We start from the raw sequence: 13,390 nt of genomic DNA, 5'->3' as shown, positions 1-13,390 counted from the left end.
TAAGATTTTTGAAAAAGACAGTAGTGTTTCTCAGTGCTCTTCTAACTTGGTTTCCATGCTTTGCCATTATTTTAAAAATTATTTACTACTGTCAAAATATTTCATATGCATCTCTGGAATAAAAATCTCCCTACAGAGCTCAATAGAGCTTCTCAAGCTTGCTATGTGGAAATTCATGCTTTTATAGAAGCATAAAACACTGATATTTTCTAACAGAAGATACATCATAAATATGCAACATGAAAGCACAGCCAAGAACATGTATCCCTGAAAAACAAATAAACAAAACAAGCTGTTGAATTAGTTATGACTGGATGTTAGCAAGATTTCTGTTAATTTTTGTTTGGTACATCTTTATTGATTTTGTTGTCTCAATAGCAGCAGATGCCAAAAGTTTAAATTCATATTCGTGGGGGAAAATGGTTAACCCAGGACAATTTTACCTAAAAGCTTAGCTTTTAAGGTGGGAAAAGACCACTTTTATTGCTAGTTTGGTCCAAGTGTGAGAGTACAACTAGTATCCAGGAGACTAGTTGAAGAAGCCCTGTGCTGAGCCAACTGCAGAACTAGAGAGGTGGAGGTTTGTGTAAGGACACTGGGGGCCCGCCCCGCAGAGGACGTTTCCTTAGGGGCCAGAGCCACGAAAGGAGGCCATCTATGCACGTTTACCTGACGCCCACAACTCCACAATCCCTCAGGGATTCCATGAAAACTCAGATGTTCTCATTTGAAAGTGTGTTTACAATGTGATTCTTCTCCAAACTTTTCCCGACGTACAAAGGAAACAGTGAACCAGCCAGATGCTACCACAAAGCGGTGTCTCTCAAACCGTGAAACAGCAGCAGTTAAGCACAACATGTCCATGTCAACCACCGACCTAACCCACCTGGTTAATCTAAGGCTCTCTCTCCCTGAGGGTCAAATGGGAAGGCCCACAACGTTCCTGGGTTCCAGTTTGGATCACAAGGGCATTGCTGCTCTTATATCTGGATTTACTTAAGAGTTTATTGCTTGGCTAGGAAACAGCTGATCTATGCATTGCAGCAATTGACACTGAAGCATATGAACTATGGTGGAAAGACACTGGATTGAGCATTAGGAGATGGGGTTCTTTGCCTTGATTTCTTCAGAGATATGTGATTAACTTTTCAAGGTAAATCAATATGTCTCAAAAAGTGTTTGATTCCAATTCAGATCCTGAAGCCAGACACCTTGGTTCAAATTCTGACTTCACTATTCACTAGCTGTGTGACCTAGAGAAAGATCCCCTCTGTCCTTACCTACCGCCGAGAAGTATTAGGAGGGTTAAATAAATCAGCACGTGTGAGGTGCTTAGAAGGGTGCCTGACCTACAGTAAACAGTAAGCATGGAGAGTAGCCCACATAGACACGGGCACTACCATCCGTCCCTAACATTCTGTTCCACGCACTGGTGAGGGGCTGTATGCACGTGTAAACAAGCAGATCAGTTCTGTTAATTCTCAGAATTTTTAAGAATTTTCGGGACTTGATGTCAAATTACTCAGAGCAGTGGCTCGCTAAACGGAACAGCATTGACAGAGTTTATCTGACTCTATTTAAGACTCCCATAAGCTATTGTTTACGTTTTGAGGAGGTCTCTGAAGTAAGGCAGTAGCTTTGCAGGACGCTTATACACTCATGAAGGATGTGAGCAGAGGGCTGGAGAACCAATCTCACTTTGGTGCTGGGACCTCACAGCCTTGTGCTTCCTAAGTCCATGGAGATGGCAAGGAAGTAAAAGAGGGCTCATCATTAAGCAGACAATAAAAACACATTGAATGAACAGAGATTTTCTAGTGTATTTTTGACACGAAATCATGAACATCTAATGCTATGCCTGTTAATTTGCTTTATACTGTAAAAATATAGATTCTATCCCATCATTTCCAAGAAAATGTCCGGTCTTTTCACTACCAGAAAATATTAGCACACGTCTGACTTTCTACAGATTAGAAAAAAAAAATTATACAACAAAAATTATTACAAATTTATTTATAAATTGTTGATAACAGTAGGTATTAGCCTCAATCATTTCAAGCACAAACTCTTTCCCAATTACAATAGTTTTGTCAATAATTTTTCAGTTAATAGTGTTTCGAGTTGTATAAATGTTCTGTAAACCTTTTTTTTTTTTCTTTTTGAGACACTGTAAGCCAAACACAAACATATGCAGGAAAGCCAGGGGAGCCAAACTTCCTTGTTTGCTGGGACAGTCCTTGTTTACACTTGTTTCATTCAATATAAGCATTTAGCCTGCACCCTCTTTCACTCTCCAGTCTCAGTTTTAAAGATAAAATGTAAGGTTAGCCTAAGGCTGGCTTTCTTTGAGGACTGTGCTCTGAGTCTCAAAAGCTCCTAAGCACTGTCCTGAACCCATTGGTGTGAATACGCTTAACTATATGCTTACACGAAAGCCCCAAAACCAAGGACAATGTGGTGTTATGTATTTTGTACAGAGCTAAAGTCTCCTCCTCTTTATCAACTAGGCAAACTAATTTTTAAAACCAATTTATTGTATTTACCAAAGAATCTAACTTTTAGGACCCACAATACGCTAGACACAGGATGACTATGAATTATTTAAAGGAGAAGAGATTTTTAAGAAGTCAAATGAGCAGTGACTCAAATGCCCCTTGAATATTTTTAAGACTAAACCTACCTCATATAATCCACAGTCTGACTCTGCTGGTGATGCTACATAGATGGGACAGGGTACCGCCAATTCTTGGTCTGATCCACGTCTGTACCAGAAAACCAAGCTCTTGGCAAATCTTTTGTATCAGGCACTTAATTAGGTTTTGTGAAATATTTTGATAAAAACCTTGAAACTCCTATTTGTATTTGACTACCCTCCTGGATTGGATTCTAAACTGCAGGAGATGTCAGATAGACTCTTACTCAATTCTGCCCCCTCCATGTTGCTCAGTGCACTGTATTACACTTAGATCACTCTAATACTTGATGTGCTGAAATGCAGCAAGGACTAGCTAATGCTCTTCCCTTTGTCTTTTTTAAAAATGTGACCCACGGAAAAAGTGTCTTCATTCTTTCACTCATTCAAAAAATGTATTGAACACCTACCATGTGCCAAGAACCAACAATACAGAAGTGAACATGGAGCCTGTATTCCTGGGAGGTGTCTTTGAAACTGCAGGTTGCAACTCATTCAAGAATCCTGAAATCATTTCAGTGGGTGGCATCAGTATTATTTTACATGAACGAAACATCATGGAAGAGAACTTCTCAGAGGACACCACACAGAGCAAGATGTTTCTTGAATATGCTGGTTCCAGTTACTTGTATGTATATGTATTATGTAACACGTATATATATTAGTTGGTGTAGTATAAAAGTGAGAGTCCCCTAAACTGCAGCTCAGTTTAAACCCAATTTATAATTTTTACTTAACTGCAACAGCTCTAAATAAAGCAAGTTAGACAACTCTGACTCAGTAAGATGTATGTGTCAGGGACTCAGCTGGACACTGGGGATTCAAGGATGATTAACTAACAGTTCTTGTCCATAAAGAACTCATTAGGCATGTAAACGCTCAATCACAATATGATAAGTGTTAAAACAGAAACATGTATATACATAATAAACTCAGAACTTGTTTTCTGGATGCCGCCCTAACACACTTTCACTTGTTCCGTCTTTCGTAACAGTCCACATAAAACATGTAAATGGCTTGGGGATAGTCAGGCAAGTAATTTGCTCACAAGGCCACCTAAATGAGTGGCTAAGCTATAAATGGAGCAACGCCAGACCCGAGCCGCATCTGCGGCCTACACCACAGCTCAGAGCAACAGTGGGTCCTTGACCCACTGAGCGAGGCCAGGGATGGAACCCACACCCTCGTGGATACTAGTCAGGTTGGTTACCACTGAGCCACAACAGGAACGCTGCTAATTTTTATACACTTTTAAAGGTCCCTTTCCATTCACAGTTATTATAAAATACTGGCTATATTCCCCCTGCTGTAACAATACCTCTTTGAGCCTGTTTCACATCCAATAGTTTGCACCTCCCCCTCCCCTCATAACCACTAGTTTTTCATACTGTGTCTACAACAGTCTGCTTTTAATGCTGCAGTCGGAGTGGCACTTTGTTCCGTGTAGTATAACTAACACTCCTCTCCATGACGTGAGGAAACTCCCCCAAACTGGGTTATAAAGCATTGCAACTGCTAAAAGCATGCAAATTGAAGCTCCTTCTAGTTTTACCATGTTCCAGGTACCAGTCTATGCATTTTCCATAAACTGACTCACACGATCCTTACAAAAACCCTATGAGCTAGGTACCACACCATTCCATTTTACAAAGAAACGGAAGCACAGAGACATTAGGTAACATTCCCAATGTCACACAGCTGAAACGCCGGAGGTAGGATACAAATCCACACGCAGCCTGATGCCACAAAGAACGGCACTTCCCCACTTCTCATAACAGACTCCACAGAGCAGTCGTGGCCGAGGAGGGGGTGGAGGACAGCTTCTCGCTGCCCCTGCTTCAGCCATGACTCTTGCCCACACGGACACTGTTGTTCTGAACCAGCGTGGAGGCTTTGGGACTCTCCCTTGTCCACCTGGCTGGCTAGAGACACCTGTCAAGACAGCAGAGCAAAGAGGGCCCCGGAGGTACACAGCCAGGCACTGCGTTAAAGGACAAAGCTACTGCAGGTATCCAGCAGCATGCTGCTCCATCTTGCAGGCAGCAGCATCAGCAGCACTCAACAAGATGACAGAGGGGAGAAAGAAACTGATGCAGGATGGCAGGTCCCAGGGGAACTTCAGGTGAGTCCAACAGACCTTTTAAAAGGAATTACTATGTACCAGGCCCAGCTCTGGAAATCAAAGGAGGCTAAGACATGGTCCCTGCCTGCAAGCTCACTGCAGGGTAAAGTATTTAGAATCTATGCTGCTGCATTACTGTTTTGATAGCCACAGACAAAAGAGCAAACAGGTCAGAATGAATGGGGATTGAAGTACTACAGTTCTTGCTTGCTTTGTTATTCATTAGCCTTTTAAAAGTAATACATTTTCTTAGAAGCTGATTTAAAAAGACATAAACCTTCAGGCTGAGAGCACCACGGTACAACATGGTAGACAGGAAATGAAGATAATACTGAAGTATTCCACTAGGTCAAATGGATAAGGAATGGAGACTACTACAGCATGTGCCTAAGCTGACAGGAATGACACTAGTGGGGGAAAACTGATGAGACAGAAGACAGGGGTGACAATGCTGAGAGGCACGACCTTGCATAGGAGAGTATGGGCTTCAGCACCCAGTGAAAGCTTTGACCTCAGACAGGGACACGGGCAATTTACTGCCATTCTGTTTAACGGGAGGGAGGCGAACAGGGTGGTGGAAGGATGAGAAAATGCTCTTCAATTGCTTTTTGCCTTTTTTTGGTTGTTTTTAAATTTAAGTGAAATGACCAGTGAAGTCATAGCTGAGAGGAAGGAATGCAGGGAGAGCGCAGGAGATGCCGGGTTGTCCAGCAGAGTGGGCAAGTAGTTGGCCAGAGAAATAGGGAAGCATTGCCAGATGGCACTGAGCGCCCTCTTGGGGTCTGTGGTCATGACTTCACAGTGAGATGGGTCTGTCCGGTTGTACTGATCTCTCCAGCTGCCTTTGGCTGCTGAGGTGTGGAGAGGCTGGAGAGTTCTACTTAACTACAGGTGCCAGACCCGCAGGACAGAGGGAATGACCATGATGGATGACTACAAAACCACGGGCCGGGGGAGGAGTCAGGGAAGGATTATGTTAAGGGACTGACCCACGTGACGGCGGGGGGATGGCAAGTGTGAAATCTGCAGGGCAGGGCTGCGGGCTGAAGATTCAGGGAAGGGGATGCTGTGGCTCGTCTGGTGGCAGAATTCCTTCTTCTGTAGGGACCCTCAGTCTTTTCTTTTAAGGTCTTCAACCGACTGGATGAGGGGCCACCCTCATTTTAGAGGGTGATCTGCTTCACTCGAAGTCTTCGGATTGAAATGTTAATTGCATCTGAAAAATATCTTCAGGGAGTTCCCACTGTGGCTCAGCAAAACAAACCCGACCAGTATCCATGAGGACATGGGTTCGGTCCCCAGCCTTACTCAGTGGGTTAAGGATCCAGCGTTGCCATGAGCTGAGCAGTGGTGTAGGTCGAAGAGGCAGCTCCGAGTCAAACCCCAGCCTGGGAACCTCCATATGCTGCACTTGCAGTCCTAGAAAGCAAAAAATAAAATAAAATAAAAAACATCTTCACAGCAACATCTAGTACCATGGCCTAGCCAAGTTGACACATAAAATTACTCACTACAGAAATATTCACAGAAAAGGTTTAGGATGTAGGGGTGTTTTAAAAATCACTACCATTCATGAGTTCCAAAGAGCACAGTGGAAGTGAGTTCAGGGATGGGTGTGAGATGAGGATGAATAAAAAGAGAAACAGCACTTTTCAGGGGTGAGAGGTGCTACACGGTGGTTAAGGGCACTGAGGTTCGCGTCAGGCTCTCGGTGCAAGACTGTGCTCTGCTACCTATGGTAGGATTCTGAGCAGGGTCTTCAACTAAGCCTCGGTTTCATCATTTTTAAGATGGATATGAGCATGTGGCTTATTGCAACGGCTGGCATACAGAAAAACACTCAAAAATCTTCTCTTACTATCATGGGAAAAGACAATACTGTAACTGTATCAACTCTCCCCCCAAATTATTTATAAATTTACTATCACTACACTTAAATTTTCAGAGAATTTTTTTGACAAACTGATTTTAAGTTTTAGTTAAAAAATGAAGGTGCGAGAAAAAATAAAGAAAATTCTGAAAGGGAATGAGAGAAACTTATCACCAATTAACAGAACATTGTACAATACTATAGTTAAAACACCTGTGTTGGTACAGGAAGTGGTACTAAATAAATGACCTCCTGTGAAGGTCAAGAAATAGACTTACATATCCACAGTAATTTCACATACAATAAATGTGGCATTCACCTCCAATTCACATGGGGAACCATGGATCATTCAATAAATAGCGTGAGCTTTCCACTCAGGAACAAGCACGTGGATTATCTCTATAATTTTAGGCTAGAGGACGCCCTTCTAGAGATGACATTAGGCTGAAATGTCATAAAACTTTGCGTATATACCTAAAAGAACTGAAAGTAGAGACCTGACCAGATATTTGTATATTCATGTGCACAGTAATATTCACAACAGCCAAAAGATGAAAGCAGAGAGTGTCCATCAACAGATAAATGGGTAAGTAAATGTGGCATACACACACAGTGGAGTATTATTCAGCCTGAAGAAGGAAGGCAATTCTGAGACACGCTACATCACAAGAACCTTGAGGACACTCTACAAAGAGAAATAGGTCAGTTACAAAGAGATAACTATCATATTCCACTTACATGAGGATGCGAGTCAAATCCCTAGAGAAAGTAGAAATGGTGGTAACCAGAGACCGAGAGGAGGGTGAAGTGGGAAGCTGCTGTTTAATGGATAGTTTCAGCGTTGCAAGACGAAAAAGTTTGGGGATTGGTTCACAATAATGTGACTATGCACTGAACAACACAGCTAAAAACGGTTAAGATAAATTTAAAAAAAACCCAAAAGACAAAAAAAAAGTATGGAATTTTTTCAGGGCCTTTCTTACAAAGTATTTCTAAAAAAAGGAGAGGAACTCCCGTCATGGCTCAGTGGGTTAAGAACCCAACTAGAATCCATGAGGACTTGGGTTTGATCCCTTGCCTCACTCAGTGTCGGTTAAGGAGCTGGCACTGCCGTGAGTTGTGGTGTAGGTCACAGTTGTAGCTTGGATCTGGCGTTGCTGTGGCTGTGGTGTAGGCCAACCGCTGTAGCTCCGATTCGACCCCTAGACTGGGAACTTCCATATGCCACAGGTGTGGCCCTAAAAGACAAACAAACAAATAAATAAACAAATATGACTTTGGTATTAACGTATACTATACTAACTTGGTTCGAAGGACCTGCAGTCATGCTTAGATTCTTAACATGTGCGCATCTGCCACTCGTAAAAAGGTCTCCATGCTTTACTTTCGGAATACAGTTGACCCTTGAACAACACAGGATCACTTAATATATGGATTTTTTTTCCCCGGTAAATACATAGCCCTCCGTTTTAGCAGGTTCTGCATCTGTGCACACGGAGGGCTGACTATGGGACTTGAGCAGCTCAAGATTTTGGTGTCTGGGCTGAGTCCCGGAACCAATCTGTCATGGGTACTGAGGGACAACTGTACATCAAAATTTCCATTTTAAGTTTCTAGGTTAATATTTATTTCATGCCAAGTTAAGGGACTGCTAGATGGGAACTCTCAACACTTTGGGGTTTACAAATTACTTTGCATAGATAGTGTGGTAGGCAGAATGACTCCTTAAGATGTCAGATCCTAGGCTCCAGAACCTGAAATATGCAAACCTGAAATTTCCTGTTTCATGGCAAACGGACTTAGCAGATGTAGTTAAGGTTACACAGACTTTAATTTAGGTATTACCCTGGAATATCCTCGTGGGTCTCATCTAATGGCAAGAACCCTTAAAAGCAGAGGACTTTCTCCGGATAGAGGTAGAACAGATGTGGTAGAGGTAGACAGAGATATGTGAGGTGTGAGGACTCAATGCACTATTGCCGGTTTAAAGATGAAGGAGGCAGAGGAGGAACCCAAGAGGCTTCAAGCATCTGAGAGAGGCCCGGACAAAAGAACAGCAAGGCCACAGCTACAAGCAACGAGTCTTGGTCACAATCGGATGGGCCTGGCAGTAGATCTGTCCCCACAGCCCAGGCCAGCTGACACCTGGCTCAGCCTGCAGAGACCTAGAGCACAGGAACCAGTTCATTCCACCTGAACTTCCGACCTGCAGGAGTGTGAGAGAAAAAAATCTGCACTGTTTTAAACCACTAAGTTTTCAGGAATAGGAGACAAAGATTTATAGACATTGAATTCTTTTATATACTAAATCAAAAAAAAAAAAAGGAAAGAAAAGAAAAAAGAAGCGCATATACTGTCAGGGTTAATGTAGGAGGGCAGATTTATGACTTTTTTTTTTTTTGGCTAGACTCACGGGTCACTGTTTCATCCTTTCTTTCCTTCTTCCTTCTTTTCTTTTCCTTCCTTCCCCACCCCCCATCCCTCCTCACCCACTCCTTTCTTTCATTCCTTCTTTCATCTTTTTAGGGCCACACTGGCGGCACATGCAGGTTCCCAAGCTAGGAGTCAAACTGGAGCTGCAGCCACGGGCCTACACCACAGCCACAGCAATGTTCAGACCTGAGCTGTGTCTGTGACCTACACCACAGCTCACGGCAACGCTGGATCCTTGACCCACTGAGTGAGGCCAGCGATCAAACGTGCAACCTCATGGATGCTACTCAGATTTGTTTCCCCTGAGCCATGATAGGAACTCCTTTTTTTTTTTTTTTTTTAGGGCCGTGCCCACAGCATATGGAAACTCCCAGGCTAGGGGTCGAGCAGACGGGAACTCCATGGATCACAGTTTCTATGTCAAGTGGTAGGAGAGTCACCTGTCCAAGAAAGGTACTTGGTACAAAAAAACTAAGACTAGTTAATCTTATTAAAATTGAGGAACTGATAATGTTTTCAGAGGGATTATCTTCCAAGGAGTGACTAGGATCCAAACTCAAAAAATAAACAGATTAAGACCATTTCTTCAGCCTAGTTCCACAGTGTGTACACCATGAACTTTGCCAAAGGACAGTTGATATTTTTCCTACCCCATCCCCTTCATTTGGTCACCCAATTTCAACAGGAAAGCTGGGAGAGACTGGGAGTCTGGGGTTAACAGATGCAAACTATTGCCTGTGGAGTGGATAAGCCATGAGATCCTACAGCGCCGCACAGGGAACTCTATCTAGTCACTTAGGATGGAATATGATGGAGGACAACGTGAGGAGAAGAAGGTATATACACACGTGTGACTGGGTCACTCTGCTGTACAGTGGAAATTGACAGAACACTATAAACCCACTATAATGAAAAAAATAAAAATCATTTAAAAAATAAAGCTAAAATTCAGCAATGTACTAAGTATAGGGGGGAAAAACCAGAAACAGACATTTGACACAACAGAAGTGGGATCAGATGACCTCTTCATGCAAGTTAAGCACTGGTACCCTTCCTGACAAAACTGCCTAGTTAAAATCCCATTCATTTGGTAAATATTTACTTACAGAACACCTTGCGGTGACTGGCCCTGTTCTAAACACTGGACACAGTATGAGGCTATCAAGGAACGTACAGTCTAGTGGGACACACGGAATCATCACTGACGCAGCAACGGAGACATGCAGAAAGTACAACTGGGGCACGGAAGTTCAGCCCAGGCTGATGAATAAAGGCTCAGCCATGGCCAGGAGGAGGAGGTTCTAGCTGATCGACATTGGCACAGGACCTTCCAGACAGAAGGAGAAGCATGTGTAAGCAACACTGAGCACAGTACAGCCTCTGGGGATAACCCGCACGTGGCACTGTGTGAGCACGCAGAGGGCACACTGGGGCGGGGGTGCGGCTCTGGTTGGAAATGGGCCTTCAGCACGCAGACAGGTGCCACATCACAAAGCGCGGCGGCGGACCTTATCCTGCAGGTGAATGGTAAGCAGAGGAATGAACGGTACAGTTATGTTTCGGAAAGTTTACTTGGGTCACAGAGGAAAGATGGATTAAAATGACTTATTTAAATCATACTACAGACTAAAACTAGTAAGAAAGCTATTATATCACAGAAGCAGAGGTAATGAGGGCCGGAACTTGAGAAGCAACAGTGGAAATGGGCATAAAGTGACCAATTTAAAGAAGATTCAGAAAGTAAAATATTCGTGAGGAGTTCCTATCGTGGCTCAGTGGTTAACGAATCCGACTAGGAAGCATGAGCGGGTTCGATCCCTGGCCTCGCTCAGTGGGTTAAGGATCCAGCATTGCTGTGAGCTGTGGTGTAGGTCACAGACGAGGCTTGGATCCACATTGCTGTGGCTGTGGTATAGGCCGGGCGGCTACAGCTCCGATTGGACCCCTAGCCTGGGAACCTCTACATGCTGTGGATGCAGCGCTAAAAAGACAAAAAAAAAAAAAAAAGTAAAATATGTGACAGACACCACAGGTTCCCAGCTAACTGCCTGCCCACAACTCACCGTAAAGGCTAGGGACGGCTAGAAGAGCCAGACAGGCCCCTTCTCAGCTTCACCACAGTCACCAGGGAGCCAACTCTGGACCGCCTCTTGGGAAAGGAGGGTGGCTGTGGCAAGGCCTTCCCCGTCTATTCAAAAGAGAGAGATGGATGTGGAGGAAAGTCCTACTCACCTCTGTCTTCTCATCCTGCTGACTGAGGACACTATGTCGGGTGCTGTGACAGTCACTTTACAACTAGGAGGGGACAAAGCAAGAACAAAAGCCAACATGCTGAGGACAGCAGAGTGGAAAGACGAAAAAGTCTTGGTCCCTGAGGACTAGCCGAGCTGCGGGGCTAATGCAGGGACTGTTTATCTCTGGCGTAAGTATCCTTCCAGTTCAAGCCACTCATTGTCAAGCTGTTACTTTCAAATAAAATTAACCAAACTAAGAGACAGGGCCTGGTGATGTGCAGGGTTTGTAACAAAGAGGAATTTAAGTTTTGCTCCGAAGGCTCTGCCTTGGAAACTGAGAAGAAGGTGCCAGTTACCAAGATAAAATTACAGCACAAGAGATTTGCATCTTGGGGCTGGGGGGGGAGGCGGAGGTGGGGGGTGGAGGAGAGGAGGAAGGGTCTAAGGGGGGGAGGAGAAAAGGAAAAAAGTTTGTTCCTGGGTATGCCGACTTAGAGATATTATGGAATCAAGGGAGTTCCCATTGTGGCTCTGTGGCAGCAAGCCCGACTACTATCCATGAGGATCGGATTCGATCCCTGGCCTCGCTCAGTGGGCTAAGGGTCTGGCGTTGCCGTGAGCTGTGGTGTAGGCTGGCAGCTACAGTTCCAATTAGCCCCCTGGCCTGAGCGCCTCCATATGCCATAGGTGCGGCCCTAAAAGGCTAAAAAAAAAAAAATTATGGAATCACCCAGGTGAGAAGTTTGTTGAGGTGACTCTGGAACTCTTTCAAACAGTCTGAATGAGATAGACAGATGTGCGGGAAGCCAGATCCTGCCCCAGATGCGCGGCTCACACTCTCTAAGGGAGACAAGAGGCTCAAAGGAGTGGAGTCCAGACGAAAACTTCCTAATGTGAAGAGTCCTAGGAAGTGTTAATCTTCTACTATGACTCTGAAGATGTACAGATACTCTTTAAAAGTAGGAAGAAAACGTTTTATAGAATGCATCTACAGACATTATCATATTACTGCATATTTTTATTTTATAAAAACTCCTTAGTAGCCAAGATAACTGGAGAAACCCAGTATCTGGATGGAGGACCAATGAAGAGCTTGTGCTAAAGTGACTACACCAGAGATGGGCGCAGCCACTGAAACCCCCAGCCTCACTGTGTGTGCTCGCAAATCAGCAGTTTTGAATCACCTCATTCCCAAGACGCGGAAAGTAACTCCAGGACAGGTTTTACTGGGGATGGATTACTCTGAAGCACAGAGAGGAACCTAATCATTGAGAAGGCGGCAAGCAATAATTAAGCACCACTGAGAAAGATTAAGTAAGCTTGTGAGGGCTGGCGTATTCCTCCATGAGAAGGAAGTTAATTCGCATGACCCTGAAACAATTATTTTCACCAGTGGCAGAGTTATGGAAGCACTGACCCGCAGCTCCCACCCTAGTGAAAAGGAAAAACAGAGCAGGCAACAGTCTCACAGAGAAAGAGGCACAAGGATACACAGCAAGTGGTCCCTATAAACAGTGATTATAAGTGCAAATCAAAGGCTGATTTTCTCGTTTACAAAGCTGGGACTGGATAGGTAGCTAATGTACCAGGCCTGTATGTAGGGACAGACGGACAGATGCCGGCAATCCTCATCAAAGGCATTTATGACCAGCAAAGATAAAAGGACTCTGCCCTTGCCATCAAGCAAACATGTTCAAAAACCAAAACAGACTTGAGAAAAATAAGTATAATAGATACAAATTTTGTCTATCAACCCACTGGTCTTCATTCTAAAACCTAACTCTGAGCACACTGCTCCCCACCACGAAAACTTTAAGAGGTTCCCTCCCGGCTCACAGCCTCCCTAAGCCCTTCACTCCAACCCCAAACTAAATGTTTTGTCCCCTTTCACGCATTCTATCTACACTCTAGCCATGAGGGGACCAGCGGAGATCCCCCACCCAACCGGCGCTTTCCCACTCCTGCCACTCTGTTCCCACTGACTGTTCTCTGCCTGTGGACATGCTGCCGGTCCTTCGGGCTTGACGTCCTGGAGCCTT

The 13,390-nt window shown here is 44.2% G+C and overlaps 1 protein-coding gene across 3 annotated transcripts in view; it reads right to left on the bottom strand.

The window, feature by feature from the left end:
• The window catches only part of DESI2 (desumoylating isopeptidase 2), a 50,283-nt gene that overhangs the window by 34,352 nt on the left and 2,541 nt on the right, over positions 1-13,390 (bottom strand). The window contains exon 1 of one of the 3 annotated variants that reach the window (XM_047754669.1): positions 11,181-11,305. The exons of the other annotated variants lie outside the window; for them this stretch is intronic. The gene's annotated coding sequence lies outside the window, so the exon portion shown is untranslated. Of the gene's footprint in view, positions 1-11,180; positions 11,306-13,390 lie in introns of those variants that run through there. 3 annotated transcript variants of the gene reach the window in all.

The sequence above is a fragment of the Phacochoerus africanus genome, chromosome 12 (genome assembly GCF_016906955.1).
Source record: "Phacochoerus africanus isolate WHEZ1 chromosome 12, ROS_Pafr_v1, whole genome shotgun sequence".
NCBI lineage: Eukaryota > Metazoa > Chordata > Mammalia > Artiodactyla > Suidae > Phacochoerus > Phacochoerus africanus.
The sequence above is the reverse complement of the archived record's forward strand: the minus strand, read 5'-3'. Positions and strand labels throughout refer to the sequence as shown.